At 45.7% G+C, this 18,608-nt stretch overlaps 1 protein-coding gene across 7 annotated transcripts in view; it reads left to right on the top strand.

The window, feature by feature from the left end:
• Positions 1–18,608, top strand: part of THRB (thyroid hormone receptor beta) — a 600,087-nt gene that overhangs the window by 245,119 nt on the left and 336,360 nt on the right. The window contains exon 1 of one of the 7 annotated variants that reach the window (XM_085630522.1): positions 5,311–5,329. The exons of the other annotated variants lie outside the window; for them this stretch is intronic. The gene's annotated coding sequence lies outside the window, so the exon portion shown is untranslated. Of the gene's footprint in view, positions 1–5,310; positions 5,330–18,608 lie in introns of those variants that run through there. 7 annotated transcript variants of the gene reach the window in all.

Genomic DNA, 18,608 nt, shown 5'->3' with positions numbered 1-18,608 from the left:
CGGCTTGTCAAGAAAACTTGGGCCGTGGCACCTCTTGGCACCTGTGCAGCCACCAAGTCTTGGCTGTGTCTGCTCATTTCTGAGGGGACTGGTAGGAGATCTCTTTCCATCAGGCGCCCGCACAGCCTCAGTGGAAGCAGGGTTGCTTTTGTCTCGACTATGAACATCCATCTCGCTTTACGCGTGCACTGAGTGTCCTTTCAGCGTGGAGATGTAGCTGAAGGTTTGAAGACCCCTTTGTGAGGTGCTCCAACTTAGAACGTTTTATTTGCCGTTTTACCTGAGAAATTTGGGTTTCTGTGTGGCCCAGAGCCGCCTTAACAACTTCATAGGCATTCTCTGTAGGTCATTTGGACGGCACCAACAAAAGTTGTCCCTTGAGTTGTGTTGGAGACGGAGCTTATGTGGGAGAGCAGGTAGTGAGTGAGGATGGGTGTGACTAGGAGTACCGAAGGGAGCCGGTGACGGCAAATTTCCAGACCTTGATAATCCTCCAGTCATGGAAAAGGCACTTCCTGATGTGCCCAGGCGGAGAAAGAAGTTCGCACCAGGAAATATTCCCAGGGACATGACTAGACATGTTATGTTATGTTACATTTTTCATAAAGCTCCTGGTTACTCCCAACTTAGTTTCCCCACGCTAGGGAATTTCCTTACCTTCTGCTTACACATGAACACCTTTCGACCATTAAAGTACTCTGATAGTAGATGTCTGACGTCTTGATGGACGCATGAAGATAGAGAAAGAGGGAGCCAGACAGAGGTGAGCTGCCCAAATTTATGGAAACAAGGAGCTGCTACTGTGGGAAATCCTCTGGCAGGATCACCGGCTTCACAGAGCTGAGGGTGGAGAGAAGATATGCATCCTTTTTGGAAAGGAACTAGAGGCCGCAGGGTAACCACCGGCTCATGAAACCAATGAGATCCAAAGTCTCAATAACAAAGCCTTAAGCACACACAAATTATGTACGCAATTGTGAAATTATTCTTCAAATGTCAGATTTCCTTATTGAAAAATGTTCAAGCTTTACTGGTCCTTCGCCCACTACCAACACGTGCTACGTCAATCGGACGTCTTGCCCCACAACTTCATCAGGTCTAAAAATGAAACAAGACACACATTTGATGGACGGAATGCAGAACAAATCAAAACATTCACCCACAGTCAAGAGATCTGGGTTGAATCCATAATTTTTTTGCTCACCATGCCACCCCATTTCAGACCTGGCCATATGCAAATCAGTCATGACCCTGTGCCTCATGGGAACAGTTCAGCCGAACTACCAAGACAGGTCCTCCCTAGACAGGAAACCAGCATCCTAGGACTGTTTTTGGGGTTTCACCCCTCCTCAGCCAGGATAGCTAGAATCCAGTGGCACAGAGAGCCCAGGACCCACGTCTGGGCATACCGGGCGTACTTAGGGGGAGAAAGCAAAAGACATACAATTGATGGACGGAATGCAGAACAAATCAAAACATTCACCCCCAGTCAAGCGATCTGGGGAGCAAAACAACTATAGATTTAGGCCCAGATCGATGTACTGGGGTGAATGTATGACATTGTTATGCATTCTGTCCATCAATTGTTGTTTTTGCATTTGTCACCCCGAGTGGGACGGGTATGCCCAGACGTGGGTCCTGTGCGCTCCATGCCACTGGACTCAAGCTATCCTGGCTGAAGAGGGATGAAACCCCGAAACCTGTCCTAGGATGCTTGTTTACCAGTTCATGGAGAACCTGGCCTGGCAGTTCAGGCTGGACTGTTCCCATTGGGTGCAGGGCCAAGACTGATTTGCATATGGCTGGGTTCAAACTGGAATGGCATGGGGAGCAAAAAAACGATGGATTTAGTCCCAAATCTCTGTACTGGGGTGAATGTATGACATTGTTCTGCATTCTGACCATTAATTGTTGTTTTTAAAAATGAAACAAAGTCTCATCTGTGAGTCGATACTGCAGTACCTATAGCCTGTAAACCAAGATGCTGTGTCAATAAAGCGTAGTTGAATTGATTTTAAAGAGAATGAGACAGAGAATAATGGAAGGTGGAGAAAGAGAAGGGTGTGAAGGAGGGAATGAACGAGAGAGGGGAGAGAGAGACAGTAGAGAGAGGAAGAGGAATATGGAGCGCAAGATAGAAAAAGATGTTTCCTTTGAAGTTAAGTGCAGTGGAAACAGTAGAAGGACACCCAAGACAGTGAAAGACTTGAGTGATATTGAAGGGATCCATTACTGAGATGTTCTGTCACTACACAGTGACAACTAAAGGTGTTCAAATCTAGTGACCTATGGTGTAGAGGTGCCAGTGGACCGGGCAGGTATGATGAAATTGTGAACACCAGCAGTCAGGTGAACTTCCCCGCAGGATCTCACAACACCTCTGGTCATGAGATCTTTCTGGTCCGCAGAAAAGCCCAGTTTCTTGCTTGGTGGTGTAGTGGCCAGAACCAGTCTAAGCTCCCCAAGGCGTTGTAGCTTTGCGTGCACATTCCTAAGGATGATTACATTTGCAAAGTTGAAGCAGCCTCGTTGGTGGTTTCTGTTGCATGGTAGAAGCTGCCTCATTGGTGCTCTCTTTGCAAGGTAGAAGCTGCTTCATTGGAGGTCTCTGTTGCAAGGTAGAAGCTGCCTCATTGGTGCTCTCTTGCAAGGTAGAAGTTGCCTCATTGGTATTCTATGTTGCAAGGTAGAAGCTGCCTTATTGGTGTTCTCTGATGCAAGGTAGAAGCTGCCTCATTGGTGGTTTCGCTTGCAAGGTAGAAGCTGCCTCATTGGTGGTCTCTGTTGCAAGGTAGAAGGTGCCTCATTGGTGCTCTCTCTGTTGCAAGGTAAAAGCTGCCTCATTTGTGTTCTCTGTTGCAAGGTAGAAGCTGCCTCATTGATGGTCTCTGTTGCAAGGTAGAAACTGCCTCATTGGTGGTTTCTCGTGCAAGGTAGAAGCTGCCTTATTAGTGATCTCTGTTGCATTGTATAAGCTGCCTCATTGGTGGTCTCTGTTGAAAGGTAGAAGCTGCCTCATTGGTGGTCTCTGTTGCATTGTGGAAGTTGTCTCAAATCTTGGTCTCTGTTGTAAGTTAGAAGCTGTCTCATTGGTGGGCTCTGTTGTAAGGTAGAAGCTGTCTCATTGGTGGGCTCTGTTGAAAGGTAGAAGCTGCCTCAGTGGTCTGTGTTGCATGTTAGAAGCTGCCTCATTGGTGGTCTGTGTTGCATGGTAGAAGCTACCTCATTGGTACTTTCTGTTGCAAGGCAGTAGCTGCCTCATTAGTGGTCTCTGTTGCAAGGTAGAAGCTGCCTCATTGGTGGTCTCTGTTGCAAGGTAGAAGGTGCCTCATTGGTGCTCTCTCTGTTGCAAGGTAGAAGCTGCCTCATTTGTGTTCTCTGTCGCAAGGTAGAAGCTGCCTCAGTGGTCTGTGTTGCATGGTAGAAGCTGCCTCATTAGTGGTCTGTGTTGCATGGTAGAAGCTACCTCATTGGTGGTTTCTGTTGCAAGGCAGTAGCTGCCTCATTAGTGGTCTCTGTTGCAAGGCAGTAGCTGCCTCATTAGTGGTCTCTGTTGCAAGGTAGAAGCTGCCTCATTGGTGGTCTCTGTTGCAAGGTAGAAGGTGCCTCATTGGTGCTCTCTCTGTTGCAAGGTAGAAGCTGCCTCATTTTGTGTTCTCTGTTGAAAGGTAGAAGCTGCCTCAGTGGTCTGTGTTGCATGGTAGAAGCTGCCTCATTAGTGGTCTGTGTTGCATGGTAGAAGCTACCTCATTGGTGGTTTCTGTTGCAAGGCAGTAGCTGCCTCATTAGTGGTCTCTGTTGCAAGGTAGAAGCTGCCTCATTGGTGGTCTCTGTTGCAAGGTAGAAGGTGCCTCATTGGTGCTCTCTCTGTTGCAAGGTAGAAGCTGCCTCATTTGTGTTCTCTGTTGCAAGGTAGAAACTGCCTCATTGGTGGTCTCTGTTGCAAGGTAGAAACTGCCTCATTGGTGGTTTCTCGTGCAAGGTAGAAGCTGCCTTATTAGTGATCTCTGTTGCATTGTATAAGCTGCCTCATTGGTGGTCTCTGTTGCATTGTATAAGCTGCCTCATTGGTGGTCTCTGTTGCATTGTGGAAGTTGTCTCAAATCTTGGTCTCTGTTGTAAGGTAGAAGCTGTCTCATTGGTGGGCTCTGTTGTAAGGTAGAAGCTGTCTCATTGGTGGGCTCTGTTGAAAGGTAGAAGCTGCCTCAGTGGTCTGTGTTGCATGGTAGAAGCTGCCTCATTAGTGGTCTGTGTTGCATGGTAGAAGCTACCTCATTGGTGGTTTCTGTTGCAAGGCAGTAGCTGCCTCATTAGTGGTCTCTGTTGCATGGTAGATGTTGCCTCATTGGTGGTCTCTGTTGCACGGCAGAAGCTGCCTCATTGGTGGGCTCTGATGCAAGGTAGAAGCTGCCTCATTGGTGGTCTCTGTTGCAAGGTAGAAGCTGCCTCATTGGTGGTCTCTGATGCAAGATAGAAACTGCCTCATTGGTGGTCTCTGTTGCAAGGCAGAAGTTGCCTCATTGATGGTCTGTGTTGCAAGGCAGAAGCTGCCTCATTGGTGGTCTCTGTTGCATGGTACAAGTTGCCTCATTGGTGGTCGCTGATGCAAGGTAGAAGCTGTCTAATTGGTGGTCTTTGTTGCAAGGTATAAGCTGCCTCATTGGTGGTCTCTGTTGCAAGGTAGAAGCTGCCTCATTGGTGGTCTCTGATGCAAGGCAGAAGGTGCCTCATTGGTGCTCTCTCTGTTGCAAGGCAGAAGCTGCCTCATTGGTGGTCTCTGACGCAAGGTAGAAGGTGCCTCATTGGTGCTCTCTCTGTTGTTGCAAGGTAGAAGCTGCCTCATTGGTGGTCTCTGTTGCATGGTACAAGTTGCCTCATTGGTGGTCGCTGATGCAAAGTAGAAGCTGCCTAATTGGTGGTCGCTGATGCAAGGTAGAAGCTGCCTCATTGGTGGTCTCTGTTGCAAGGTAGAAGCTGCCTCATTGGTGGTCCCTGATGCAAGGCAGAAGCTGCCTCATTGGTGGTCTCTGTTGCATGGTACAAGTTGCCTCATTGGTGGTCGCTGATGCAAGGTAGAAGCTGCCTAATTGGTGGTCTCTGTTGCAAGGTAGAAGCTGCCTCATTGATGGTCTCTGTTGGAAGGTAGAAGCGGCTTCATTGGCATTTTCTGTTGCGTAGAAGCTGCCTCATTGGTGGTCTCTGTTGCAAGGCAGAATCTGTCTCGTTGGTGGCCTCTGGTTTGTGCCCCTCGACGGACTCATTAGAAGCAGTGCTGGCTGCGCCCGACAGAGGGCGGCGGTGAAGGTGGAGTCGCCCTTGGCCCCTGCAGGTCAGTGTTTATAGAGATGTCACTCTACTGTATACCTCGGTCTGGAATAACCTGAGGACATTTCCTTTACTTTCATCGCTGAAGCGTTGCTTACGTAACCTCTGCGTGCCTCCCCTGACTTCCGCCTCCAGCAGGCTGGCTTTGAAGGCGGTGCTCACACCTGCCCTGAGTTCTGTCACCTGCCGCTACCTGTACCGAGATGCCGTCCATTTATAGTAGTCCAGCAGGGCTTTTACGTCATTCCAGTTGATGCATTCTCTCACCGGTTTCCATGAGTAATAATATTCATACGTTACCTTAAACCCTCTCAACGTGAATTAATACGGGTATTCTAATACGATTTTACTTTGTTACACGACACGTCGACGCGCAATGAGTCGATGCTTGTTTTTTTGTGTTTTTCTAAAGTGTTGGGCTTGCCTTTCGACCATGTGGGCGCATTAAAGATATTATTAGACGATTAGGGAACACGTTCGAAAATAGTAATATTTCTGCAGAGCTCTGCGCCTCTTTATTTCTACGTTAAAACTGAAAATGACTGTGTTCTTCCTGTGATGCATCCATATTTTCTCAATGCCCTTTTTCCGACTGTGTTCTTTAAAATGTAACACAAACATCGACAAGTAGGCGTTGATTCCCGAAGTAAAGCGATGTTTGTTATTTCAGCACACAGCTGCAGTGCATGAGTACGTGTGCACCAGAGAAGTGTGTGCTGCCCTGCACTATACCCGTGTGTACCTTGCACTCAAGGGCTAGCGCCTAGGAGTTAATACAACCAGAGGGAGAAGGGCGCCCATGTTTCCTTTCACTTTTTGTGTTGTAGGCAAACAGCAGTGCACTACGGTGCACAGGGAATACATTCTCGATGATTATATAAAAAAGAAAGAAAGCTGCTGAGTATAGAATTATGTATATGTGTGTATATGTATGTGTATATATATATATATACATATACACATTTTTTACTGATTGCTGTCTTAGAGGTATTTCGTGTCTACATACATATGATGCTATAGAGAGATGCACTGGCTATGATGTCACAAATATATGTACTCTATGATGTCATAGGGAGATGTAGAGGTATTTACCGACTAGCTATAATGCCCCAGGGAGATGATCTCGCTATGATGTCATAGAGCGATGTACTGGCTGTGATGCCGCAGGGAGATGTATTGGCTATGTCCTAGCGAGATGTACTGGCTATGATGTCATAGACAAATGCAGAGGGATGTACTGGCTATGATGTCATAGAGAGATGTACTGGCTATGATGTCGTAGAGGGATGTACTGGCTGTGATGCCACCGGGAGATGTATTGGCTATGATGTCATAGCGAGATGTACTGGCTATGATGTCATAGACAGATGCAGAGGTATTTACTGATTAGCTATAATGCCACAGGGAGATGTACTGGCTGGTGTCAGAGAGAGATGTACTGGCTATGATGTCATAGAGAGATACAGAGGTATTTACTGGCTAGCTATAATGCCACAGGGAGATGTACTGGCTATGATGTCGTAGAGAGATGTACTGGCTGTGATGTCATAGATAAATGCAGAGGGATGTACTGGCTATGATGTCATAGAGAGATGTACTGGCTATGATGTCATAGACCGATACAGAGTTATTTTCTGATTAGCTATAATGCCACAGAGAGATGTACTGGCTATGATGCTACAGGAAGATGTACTGGCTATGATGTCACAGAGAGATGCACTGGTGATGATGCCTCAAAGCGATCTACTAGGTATGATGCCACAGAGAGATGTACTGGCTATGATGTCACAGACAGATTTACTGACTGTGATGTCAAAGAAGAGGGCATTCGGTGAATATGATTTCATAATTGGGAGCTTCCTCAAACTGACCATGTTGTAAAACGTTGAACATCTTTTGCTGTCTTCTGTAGGTGAATAAACTGACGACCATTCAGCGCAAACCACAAACTGTATTGGGCCCTATTAAAAAAAAACTTACACGTACACACACAGTTTTACATTTCCGTCAGAGCCTCCTTTAAAACAAGCATTTGCAATGCAATAGGTCTTGCATTAGGAAAGTTTGAGCTTTTTGTATTGTAAATAAACACATTTTTTATTAATGTGTTGGTATTGAAAATATTGAAATTACTAGCTTTCTCATGTACAATGTCAATAGTTTTAACTGTTGCAAATGTGACACCTATAGCATTTGTAATGCAATATGTGTTGTATTTACGTGACTTAGATGTATTGATATTACAAATAACAATGGCTTTTAATTTTTGCAAATAATTAATACTTAAATAAAAGTTAATGTAAATTATAATGGCAATCGTTTAAACTTTTGTTAATAACTCTTGGGAAGATTATGTTTAGTGTATTTAATTGCGCCTAAAATCCAAGAACAGAAGTTAAATATTATCATTTTATTTGTAATAAGGCCTAAATATTGAGAGAACATATTAGAGCCAGTTGCTGTTGAATGGTTGTACAGATTGATACTGTGGTGGTGGTGAGTGATGTTGTGGTGGTGTCGAGTGATGCTGTGGCGTTAATTGATGCTGTGGTAGCGCATAGTGATGTAGTGGTGCCCTTGAGTGATGCAGTGGTGGTGCTAAGTGATGCTGTGGTGATGCGATAGATAGATAGATAGATAGATAGATAGATAGAGGGCAATTGTCCGATAGATAGATAGATAAGGTAAATAGATAAGATAGATAGATAGATAGATAGATAGATAGATAGATAGATAGATAGAGAGTGAGGGCGATAGAGTGTAATTATGTAGAATATAATTATGTGGCACTGAGTGGTTTTGTGTGGAGTGTATGTTGATTTTAGTGGCGTGTAATTATGTGGCATTGAGTGTTATTTTGAGTGTATCTTGCATTGTTTGCATTGTAATTAATTGGCACTGAGTGTTATTTGGAGTGCATGTGGCATTGAGTGTAGTGTAATTATGTGGTGTGTCATGTGGCGCTGAGTGGTATTTGAAGTGTATGTGGCATTGAGCGCTGTGTAATTATGTGGTGTGTAACTATGTGGCACTGATTGTTTTTTGGAGTGTCTGTTGTATTGAGTGCATTGTAGTTATGTGGCATGTAATTATGTGGCTCTGACTGGCATTCGGATTGTATGTTGCCTTGCCTTGTATTTCTATGGTTCCTTAAACCCTTAGAGGCAATAATATTTTAACTAAAAGGATGGTAGTTAAATGGTGTTTACGGCAAGATGGTCGTTAAATGGTGGCTACGGAGAAGCTGTGTGCTGAAAGGCAAAGAGAACACGGGCATGAAAGTGAAAGCGAGGATGAAAATGGAATGAGTGTGGCAGGATGTTAGTTAAATGGTGGTTACGGGGAAGCTGAGTGCTGAAAGGCAAAGAGAACACGGGCCAAAGCTGGAAGAAAACACGAGATGCGAGAGGCATGTGTGTGTGGCAAACACTGGTGGGGCTCAGAGCATTCTGTTGCTGCCTTGATGCCTGTGTGTGTGTGAGCAGTGGGGCTGTGTGTGTGAAGTGCCTAAAGTTGCAAGAAAACATATGGTTATTTAAATCCTTAGACGCAGAATTAATGGAGCTAATGTTATCGACCTTAGAGGGATGAAAAGGGAATGAGCGCGGCATATGTTAACTTTGTAAGCGCAGAAAGCGTGCAGGGCAAACTTATTATTTTGGTTGTTTGAGACACCGATCTGGGCAAAGCTGCAAGAAAACACAGAGGGGGGAGAGCGGGCTGTGTGCTGAAAGGCAAAGAGAACACGGGCATGAAAGTGAAATCGATGGATGGCATTGCGTCCGTGAGACTAGCCCTGTGGTGGGGGAGGGACAGTTATGAGAGGCGCCATGAGGAAACAATCTCTCGGCATGTGGCGGGGGTGGGGGAGCGTATTCCAGGCGGGGGAGCGGACCCTTTGAAGTATGATGCCGAGGCTGTGGCTGCACGTACACTCGCCAGTGGGCTGAAGCGCTTCCCCAAACGGATTGCATGGCGGCACGATGCACGTGATTGTGCGCGTGCTCGCCATGCAATCCACTTTTGGGAGCACTTTGAAATGCCCCTCTTACTAGAGTCTCGCATAGCGATTGCGTAAACGCAATAGCTAGGCGAGACCTAAAAAGTTAGCCTTTAAAAAAAAAAAAGTTATATCCTGCACCATTGAAAGAAGCGCAGATGTAGAGCGGCATCAGGCCCAGACTTATACGAATTTCCCCTGGCACTTCCTCTGAGGTCCAATCCCGCCCTCGAACCCATGCGGAAGTCTACGTGCATCTGATGGTGCCCGGGGTAACAGAGAGCCCTGTGCCAACACACTTTCTCTCCGCAGAGAGAAACTTTTTCACCATGGAGAAATGTCGCCCCTCCCTAGCCCCTCCTCCCCCGAGGGAGTTCCTTTTCCCATTCAGGAAGAGGGGGTACTTCAGCCGCTGACTGCAGTGACTTTACGACCCTTTCCAGGGTGGTAAATGGTCAGAGCGGAGTAGAAGAACGGCCACAAATGCTCATGTTTACGTCTAAAGTTCAATACCTTTCTGCAGGTGGCCTCATTGCCTCTAGGTGCTTCCTCGATTTACAGTTTTGTCATTGAACTCAATGGCACTAAATCTGTTGACATCAGAAAGACAAAGGGCTGAGTTGACTCTGGTGGCATTTGAACTGGTGACCTATATCTCGAGCCCACTGAGACTCCATCCCAAGATGGCACCGATCTGTGAACATCAAACAGACAAACTGACTTCAGATTTAATATCCTCTAAATGGTTTTAACACACATTACTTCAAATTAAACAAATTGTTTTTAAAACCCATAAAAGTCGTTTGTGGGAAGCGACATTCTGGATGATCAGGCGCAACCATCGAAGTTCAATGCAGATGGAGCGCTGACCTGGCTTTTCGACTGAGACAGGGAACCCTCAGCGCCTAGATAGCCTTAGGGGTGCCAGTGCGGCGCTTTACAAATGTTGATTGATTGACTGGTTGACCTGCAAACAGGTACAAGAGCCAGGTCACCATTTGCACAGTAGGGACAGTGTGGTCCGTCTACATTCAAACTGACCATTTCTGCACCTTAATATGAGACCCCGCCCCACTGAGGCTAAAATTAATGATTTATTAACAAGGATCAGAAGGTTTGTTCCCATGAATGGGGAATAACTACCATAGCAGGAATAACCGCGTCCTTTTCACAGGGTTCGTACAGGGAGTTTGTTGCTTCCATTTACCACGTGCTTTAGGTGGGTTTGAGGAGGGGTGTTACCACGGTGGATTGCTCCGCAGGGGCTGTAGGGTGGAATGGGTGCAAGGTGGTGAGGGAAGGCTCCTGGCCTGCTGGGAAGAGCACTGCATGCTTCCCCTTCTGCTCTGGGGGAGGGGGTCAAGCTGAGCCTCTGTTCTCTGCCGGCACCCTGGTGTTCACGCAGGCAGTACTCCCAGGTGAATGAACACCAGGTCATTCAGAATCGGCTGGGGCGGCGTCTGCCAGACTGACTGCTCTGGCCAACGCGTAACGAGGGCTGCTGAGCAGGATCACCCTTCCGCTACTGTGCAATCATGAACGTGAGGCTCACAACGCGGGGTAATGCGGACCTAGAATTCCCCACCATTGACTGCATGTTTTAATGTGACTATAATGTCAGGTAAAATGGGACCATTGGTTATGCCTCATTCTGACATTCAAAACTCAGAATTGGTGGTAAAACTTCCCAGAAGAAAAAACGCAGCCTGTAGTAATGGTACTTACCACATCGGCGGAGCCGCGTAAATTAGTTTAAAGAAACATCTTTTTACACCATCAAAAAATATACATAAAAATAGCTACAAAACACAAGGGTTAGAAAGTCAGTTTCTGAGACTAAGGAAGTTTTGTGCCGTTGTCACTCAGTAGAAGGTCACTTCCGCCTTCAGGATTGGCTCTTGTGGGAGGCTATCTATTCCGCTTTGAGGATTGGCTGTTGTGGAAGGATATCCATTCCAACTTCAGGATTGGCTCTTGTGGGAGGATATCCATTCCGCCTTCAGGATTGGCTATTCCGGGAGGATATTCATTCCAACTTCAGGATTGACTATTGTGGGATGATATCCATTCCATCTTCAGGATTGGCTATTGTGGGAGGATATTTATTCAATTTTAAGGATTGACTATTGTGGGGGGGATATCCATTCCGCGTTCAGGATTGGCTATTGTGGGAGGATATCCATTCTGCCTTCAGGATTGGCTATTGTGGGAGGCTATCCATTCTGCCTTCAGTTTTAGCTACTGTGGGAGGATATCCATTCCACCTTCAGGATTGGCTACTGTGGGAGGATTACCATTCCTGCTTCAGGATTGGCTACTGTGGGAGGCTATCCATTCTACCTTCAGGTTTGGCTACTGTGGGAGGATATCCATTCTACCTTCAGAATTGGCTATTGTGGGAGGATATCCATTCCGACTTCAGGTTTGGCTACTGTGGGAGGATATCCATTCCATCTTAAGGATTGACTATTGTGGGGGATATCCATTCCACTTCAGGATTGGCTCTTGTGGGAGGATATCCAATCCGCCTTTAGGATTGGCTCTTGTGGGAGGATATCCATTCCGCCTTCAGGATAGGTTTTTGCGGGGGGATATCCATTCCCCCTTCAGGACTGGCTCTTGTGGGATGATATCCATTCCATCTTATGGATTGGCTATTGTGGGAGGATATCCATTCCGCCTTCAGGATTGACTATTGTGGGAGGATATCCATTCCATCTTATGGATTGGCTACTGTGGGAGCATATCCATTCCGCCTTCAGGATTTACTATTGTGGGAGGATATTCATATTCATTCCATCTTAAGATTTGACTATTGTGGGAGGATATTCATTCCATCTTAAGGATTGACTATTGTGGGAGGATATTCATATTCATGCCATCTTCAGGATTGGCTATTGTGGAAGGATTTTAATTCCGCCATCAGGATTGGCTATTGTTGTAGGATATCCATTCCATCTTAAGGATTGACTATTGTGGGAGGATAATAATTCCCTCTTAAGGATTGACTATTGTGGGGGGATATCCATTCCGCCTTCATGATTGACTACTGTGGGAGGATATCCATTCTGCCTTCAGGTTTGGCTACTGTGGATGGATATCCATTCTGCCTTCAGGTTTGGCTATTGTGGGAGGATATCCATTCCGCCTTCAGGATTGACTATTGTGGGAGGATATCCATTCTTCCTTCAGGTTTGGCTACTGTGGGAGGATATCCATTCCATCTTAAGGATTGACTATTGTGGGGGATATCCATTCCATCTTCAGGATTAGCTATTGTGGGAGGATATCCATTCCGCCTTCAGGATTGTCTATTGTGGGAGGATATCTATTCCGCTTTCAGGATTGGCTATTACGGGGGAATATCCATTCCGCCTTTAAGAGTGGCTATTGTGGGAGGATATACATTTCACCTTCGGGATTGGCTCTTGTGGGAAGATATCCATTCCCTTTTAAGGATTGACCATTGTGGGAGGATATGTATTCCACCTATAGGATTGGCTATTGTGGGAGGATATCCATTCCGACTTCAGGATTGGCTATTGTGGGAGGATATCCATTCCATCTTAAGGATTGACTATTGTGGGAGGATATTCATTCTGCCTTTAGGAGTGGCTATTGTGGGAGGATATCCAAAGGAGCAATAGGAGGGTTGGGGCTACTCTGAATTATCAAGATCCCTTCATGAGAAACATTTGCGTGCTGTGAGTCCACATTGGACTGCTTTATACTTTCAGTAGTAACCGCTACGCCAATAAGGTGTGGTTGGAGGTTTGCGCATTGGGCTGCATTGTGACCATCCAAAGCTCTTCTTCTGGCGGACCTCCTGATGAGGTGAAGATCCAGTCGTGACCATTCCTAGTTAACATAGTGGGCACCAATATCTTAACATCATCACAAGCACTTCGATATCCCTTCCATTTACGAGCTTTCCATTTATTTACCAATCAATTACTACATGTCCTGTCTTGTAAGAGGATTACCACTGACTGCTCTGAATAATTCTGTCAAGCCTTAAAGGGTCCAATAGCAGACCCTCTAATGCTCTCCAATTGCTCAGCAATTAATGTATATCCTGATGATGACCAATGGATCTAAGTACTACCAGGGGTCGAAACACCATTCACCGCGAAGTAAGCTCATGATTTTGACACTGTGTCACCGCATTAGCAAACTTTTGTTTTGTGGTCTGTGATAAGTCTCACTGCTTTTGTATACCAATGTATACAACTTTAATTCTGTGGGTGTATAACGCTGTCACTGGCAGTAGCACAGTGTCGTCTAATGTCTTCTGCATTTTTCAAAAATGTCTGTCCAATTGGATATTATTTATAATTCTTTATTACTTGGTATTCTATCACTCTGAGTTCATACAGTCAAGTACGATGACATACCACTTTTCTAGCATCTTTTGGGACTTGAAAGTCAGTTTTATATCACTTTATCGAAATGTGAATTTTTGGGGGGTAATACTAATTGAACTAATTGAATCATGGTCATGTGGCTTATTTATGCACCCAGGTGATGCTCCTCTGAACCTGGCGTAGCCAATCATTTCTCGTCGGAGCTGAATTTTCAAGATCCGGCATGTGTGTTTCTAATTTAGCCAACACTAGCCAGGGTAAGGTAGCATCTTGTTGGCAAGTCCAGCGCTCTAATCGTTTGAGGTGTTCTCTTATTGTGCTGTCCTTAGTCGTCCACTCTCTGTTCTTCCAACAGCTTCCACGAGACCACGCTTACAGAAGCAACATTTAAAATACTTAAACCTCGAAGTACCAGCTGTCAGTGATGTGCTGTCCTGTTGCCTAGCAACTAACAAGATGGCCTAAGGAGTTGAACGTGTGTAATATTTAAAATTCTCATGCTGCTGGACAGTGAATGAGTGATATACTCTTATGAGGCAGGATTCCCAAGTGGGTTGTTGAAATGTTGTTGACCAGTCATGGTTATAATCTGCATCCCCTCGCAGGACTTATCGTCCAATCTGATAAGCCAAAATATGTGAACACAATTGTGGGATCTTTCTCCTACTTTGATTTGCCAATATGCCAAAACATGTAAACGATCTCCGCATACTCACTACATTTAATGTGTGTAATGTTGTGGTTTTGTTCCTGAAGGAAGAACAGCACAAAGTGGCCGATTGCGATCACTTATAATGATGGTGTTGTGGGCTTCTTCTACGTGTGGGAAACTCAGCAGAGTTTGGACTCCACATCGGCAATGGAAGAGAAGAGAGACCAGTCTAAAAAAATAATGATAGTGGAGAAGTGATATTCTATCATCAGTGAAGGTTCACTCTGGTGCGAACATAGATTATGCTTTACACTGTGAGCAGGGTGAGATAAATCGTTTCCAGGCGCCTTAGTTGTAGAGTTTGTGAAAGATGGAAGAAGAGGCTAATGGATAAAGTCCTCTATGTCCGTGAAAGCCTCCATACTCTGCTTGTTTATGCGCTCCCATCCTACCTTCATGCATGCGTGAACGTGTTCCTTGTTGTTTAGGAGAGAGTAGTGAAGCTGTCCCTCCTATCCCCCTGGCAGCCAATGACCATGTCCTCTCAGCATCTTATCTAGTGGGACTGATGGAGTTCTCTAATGCAGGTTGACTTCTAGCTATGGTTTTCCTGGCATCTAATCAGTCCTGCCAGAAGATTGGTTGGGATGGCCCTGCCATTCCGTTCCACATGGTCCGACGTGCATCTCCCAGGCGTCTACCGGGCTCTATGAAATCCTCTGCACATCCCACATCTTAGTTCCTCCTTCACTGTGTGGTAGAGAGAGGGCAGGAGGTAGAGAACGTAGCCTAGACCCACCTCAATGTCCTTCCAAGAAGTGCAACAACATAGCACACAATTCTGTTTCTACAGTCGGGGCTCTCTGACCTCAAAGAGATAATATTGCATCAGATTGATAGTGGCTAGCGTTAGAAAGTTGAAAACAAGATTTAAGAAGATTGACATTAATGCAAAGAAAAGATGATCAATGTCCGCATATTGTATCATTTGACGTTCGCTATGACCCAAGGTAAGAGACTGCATCCGTCGGAGTGCAGTAATATCCAGCTATCCTTAAAGGTCTTGAAGACAGCAAAGGGTATTATAAACAAATAATAACAATATAGGCAAGTGCAGCATTCTTAATATTCCTTTAGTGCTAGCCATATTGAACAAGTCCCCACCAAATGGAATCTTCAAAGTGGATGTATTGAACAGTGGAGGCCGCCTCGGAACCATCTTGATCCTGTTTACTGGAGCTTCCGGGCCACCACGAAGGCCTTGCGGTGCCAGGTGCGGCTCGCTCCCTTGGAAAATCCTCATCAGAGGGCACCCAGGGGGGCTTGGGCTGACTTGTAAGAGGACATCTACTTGCAAAACATTCGGCTACTCACAAGTAGAGCGTGCAATATCAAATCGGTGTTGCATAGCGTGCACACTGAGGACTTAGAGGACCCATGTTTAGAGTAGCATTGTGCAATCGGGGAGGCGACAGCTGATCTCCTGGAAACTCACCACAGTGTGGGCATGTTTCTGAGGACCCACGACTGAGGAGAGGGACACTCACCCTCCCGTTGGGGAATAAGACACGTTTCCTCCTCTCTGTCAGATGTTCATACATCTGTCTGGTGCACCACCTCTTCTGACCTTTTTCCATGACCAACATGTTCTAAAGTGGCTACTTTGTCTGATCCTTCTCTTCCAGATGTGTCTTGATGGATGCATCGAATACCATTTGCAGTCGCACTTGGATCTAAGTGCTTAACCTCTGCCCGTCAATTAATGAAGAGCTCCCCTTTTTACTTGATTTTCACTTAAATCCTGCGTCGGGATAGGTGATCTCCAGACGCCATTTTGTAAACAAGCTAGAATGGCCTTGGTTGATGGTACAGCGCAGCGGAGGAGAATCCACAGCTAATGTTGCTGCTGGAGCTGTCTGCTGCGTATTTATCACTCTAACCCTTCATGTTTCTCCTGGATTCCTCCAAAGGGTAATGTGTCCAGGCAGGTGAGTGAGGGCTGGAGGTTACCTCTTGCTACACATGACTTTGCTCTTCTGCCTGCAGCAGGTATGTGGAGTGAACCACCGATGTCTCAGATCTTCTTGGTGTACCCGCGACCCATTGTTTCACGACTTCCTGCTTCAGCTCGGCATAGCTGCCATACACCCCTCTATCCTGCACTTTTACTCGAAGGGAATTTAATGCCTTCCGGAAGAATGGAGGAGTGTAGATGACCATGGAGATTTCTGGGTTGCTGCGAGCTTATTCCAAAGTTCATTTCCCTTCGATGTGATATTTCCAGTCCCACTCCCTCACCACTCCCTTTCTTTCAGATCAGAACATTCGGTGTGGGAAGAGATGCTTTCAGATCTTGGGTGATTTTCTGTTTCTTAGCAATGCAATGTTTTCCAACACTCTCATATGTGAACCAGTGCATTATAATAACCTGGAGAAGGGCAATATTATCTTGCTGCTGCAGTTGGAGAAGACGCTGCACAGTTTATTGAAATGCAGATAAGCTCACCAAATTTTGGAGGTAATCTGGAGTCCGTAGACTAGAAGTACTACATTTTTTTGTTAAATCTTCTGTGTGTGGGACCAGACAGCGAAGGGAGGAATGAGACGTTATCGGATAACAGGAGAAGGATTAAGGGACATGTAGGGTGAAGGGATGGAGACGAGATATGAGATGTGAGATTCAGGATGGCTGGGTGAGACTTGATTATGTTCAATGCATGATGATTATAGTATGATTGGAGGACAATAAAATTTGTTTAAAAAACAAAAAGAGTGGGACTAGACAGAATGCTCCTCTGTTCTCTAGCTTGTTTTGGACCTCAGACAGCTGAGTGCTCTTAAGTTCTGCTTTGCAAGAACAAATATTAGTCTTTCTTCTCTGCTCTTTAGCACCTACAACCTTCTGCAAAGAGCAAGGAGCTATCTTTGCTTCCAGGGATCTCTAGATTGTTTCCTTCATCCCAGGGTGCTGTGAGGTTCAACGTGTGCCTCAGTTAGAAGGACGCTCTTGCCGATTCCTCCAGATCTAGTCGGCATCCTTCAGATTTTGGATGTATGTCTCATTGTATTGTATTTTAGTATTTTAGTAGTGCTTACTACTTGTATGTGAGGTGGCATGTAGCACGTGCGTGGTTGGAAGAGCGTTGTCTTTGCTTCGAGCACATGTGGGGCGTGTTTCCCTGTTGTGCACGATGTCCATTGAGGCCCAGTGTCGTGTTATGGGACGCAGCGTTTAGCGGTGTGATGGATGAGGAAGTGTGAGAGAAGGACATGGATTTTTATGAGGTGTTATGCTGGCAGACATGATAAGTTGTACAGGTTCCTTTATTGTGCTGATAGTTTATCTTTTATTCTATCTATATGATTTCCTTTGCTCTCTGTGGCAGAAAGGCATCGACTCTGTGATCTGATGGATGCGCAAGAGGTAATAGGTCTCAAAATAGTGTGGCGGGGGAGGTGGGGGTCACAGCTCTGCCTGTACTCACTGCGGTGCAGTTTTTCATTTTTATGAGCACCATTATGAGATGTCCATTGAAGAAATTTGCCAAGTTGGACGGTGTTTTTCCAGCTTTTATGTCATATTAGGATGTGAATGCTCAGAGTATGTGACTATTTGGGCCCTGCAGGGTGAAGTATCTTGGATGAACAGCAGCTTGTGGCAGAGCTCTTTGGTCTCGCCAGGTCTTTCTGGTTAGTATTGGGTGGTTATATACGCGTGCTGGAATCACCTTTCTCTGTGCCATCCAGTTGCCAGCATGGCATCACTGGTCCTTTCATTGTTCATATGTGTGTTATTGATGATGAGGGATCAGGTAATGAATTGATGTATGATGAGATATGGTGACCGGGATGATAGCATGTTGGTACTGGGAGGACCATCAAATGACTAGATTAACTGTTCCCCCATCTTGTGGTTAACTGTAAAGCATCCTCTTGGGCTGCATGCACATTCCGTAAGACTTGCTCGGTTTAACCCGAGCAGGCGCTTACTACGGAATGCCTGGCTGGTTTTCACTGCTTGTTGACTTAGATCTTGGTTTCTGCCATTCTCCGACCACCTCGCAGTATCCAGCTTGGCAATAAGGTTCTTCAACCTTTAACTAATCTGATTTGGATGTAGGTCTGCCGATCAGCTAGCTTTTTGAAGTTAAGGGTCAGATTGAGGGATTGAAGGAAGCGGCAGCAGCTGCACAGGAGGACAGGCATCCCCGTACTACCCTCATGGCCATTTTTAAAATGTAGGGCTTTGAGAAGATGTTTCTAATCA

The sequence above is a fragment of the Triturus cristatus genome, chromosome 10 (genome assembly GCF_964204655.1).
Source record: "Triturus cristatus chromosome 10, aTriCri1.1, whole genome shotgun sequence".
NCBI lineage: Eukaryota > Metazoa > Chordata > Amphibia > Caudata > Salamandridae > Triturus > Triturus cristatus.
This window is presented reverse-complemented; position numbering and strand designations above follow the sequence as displayed.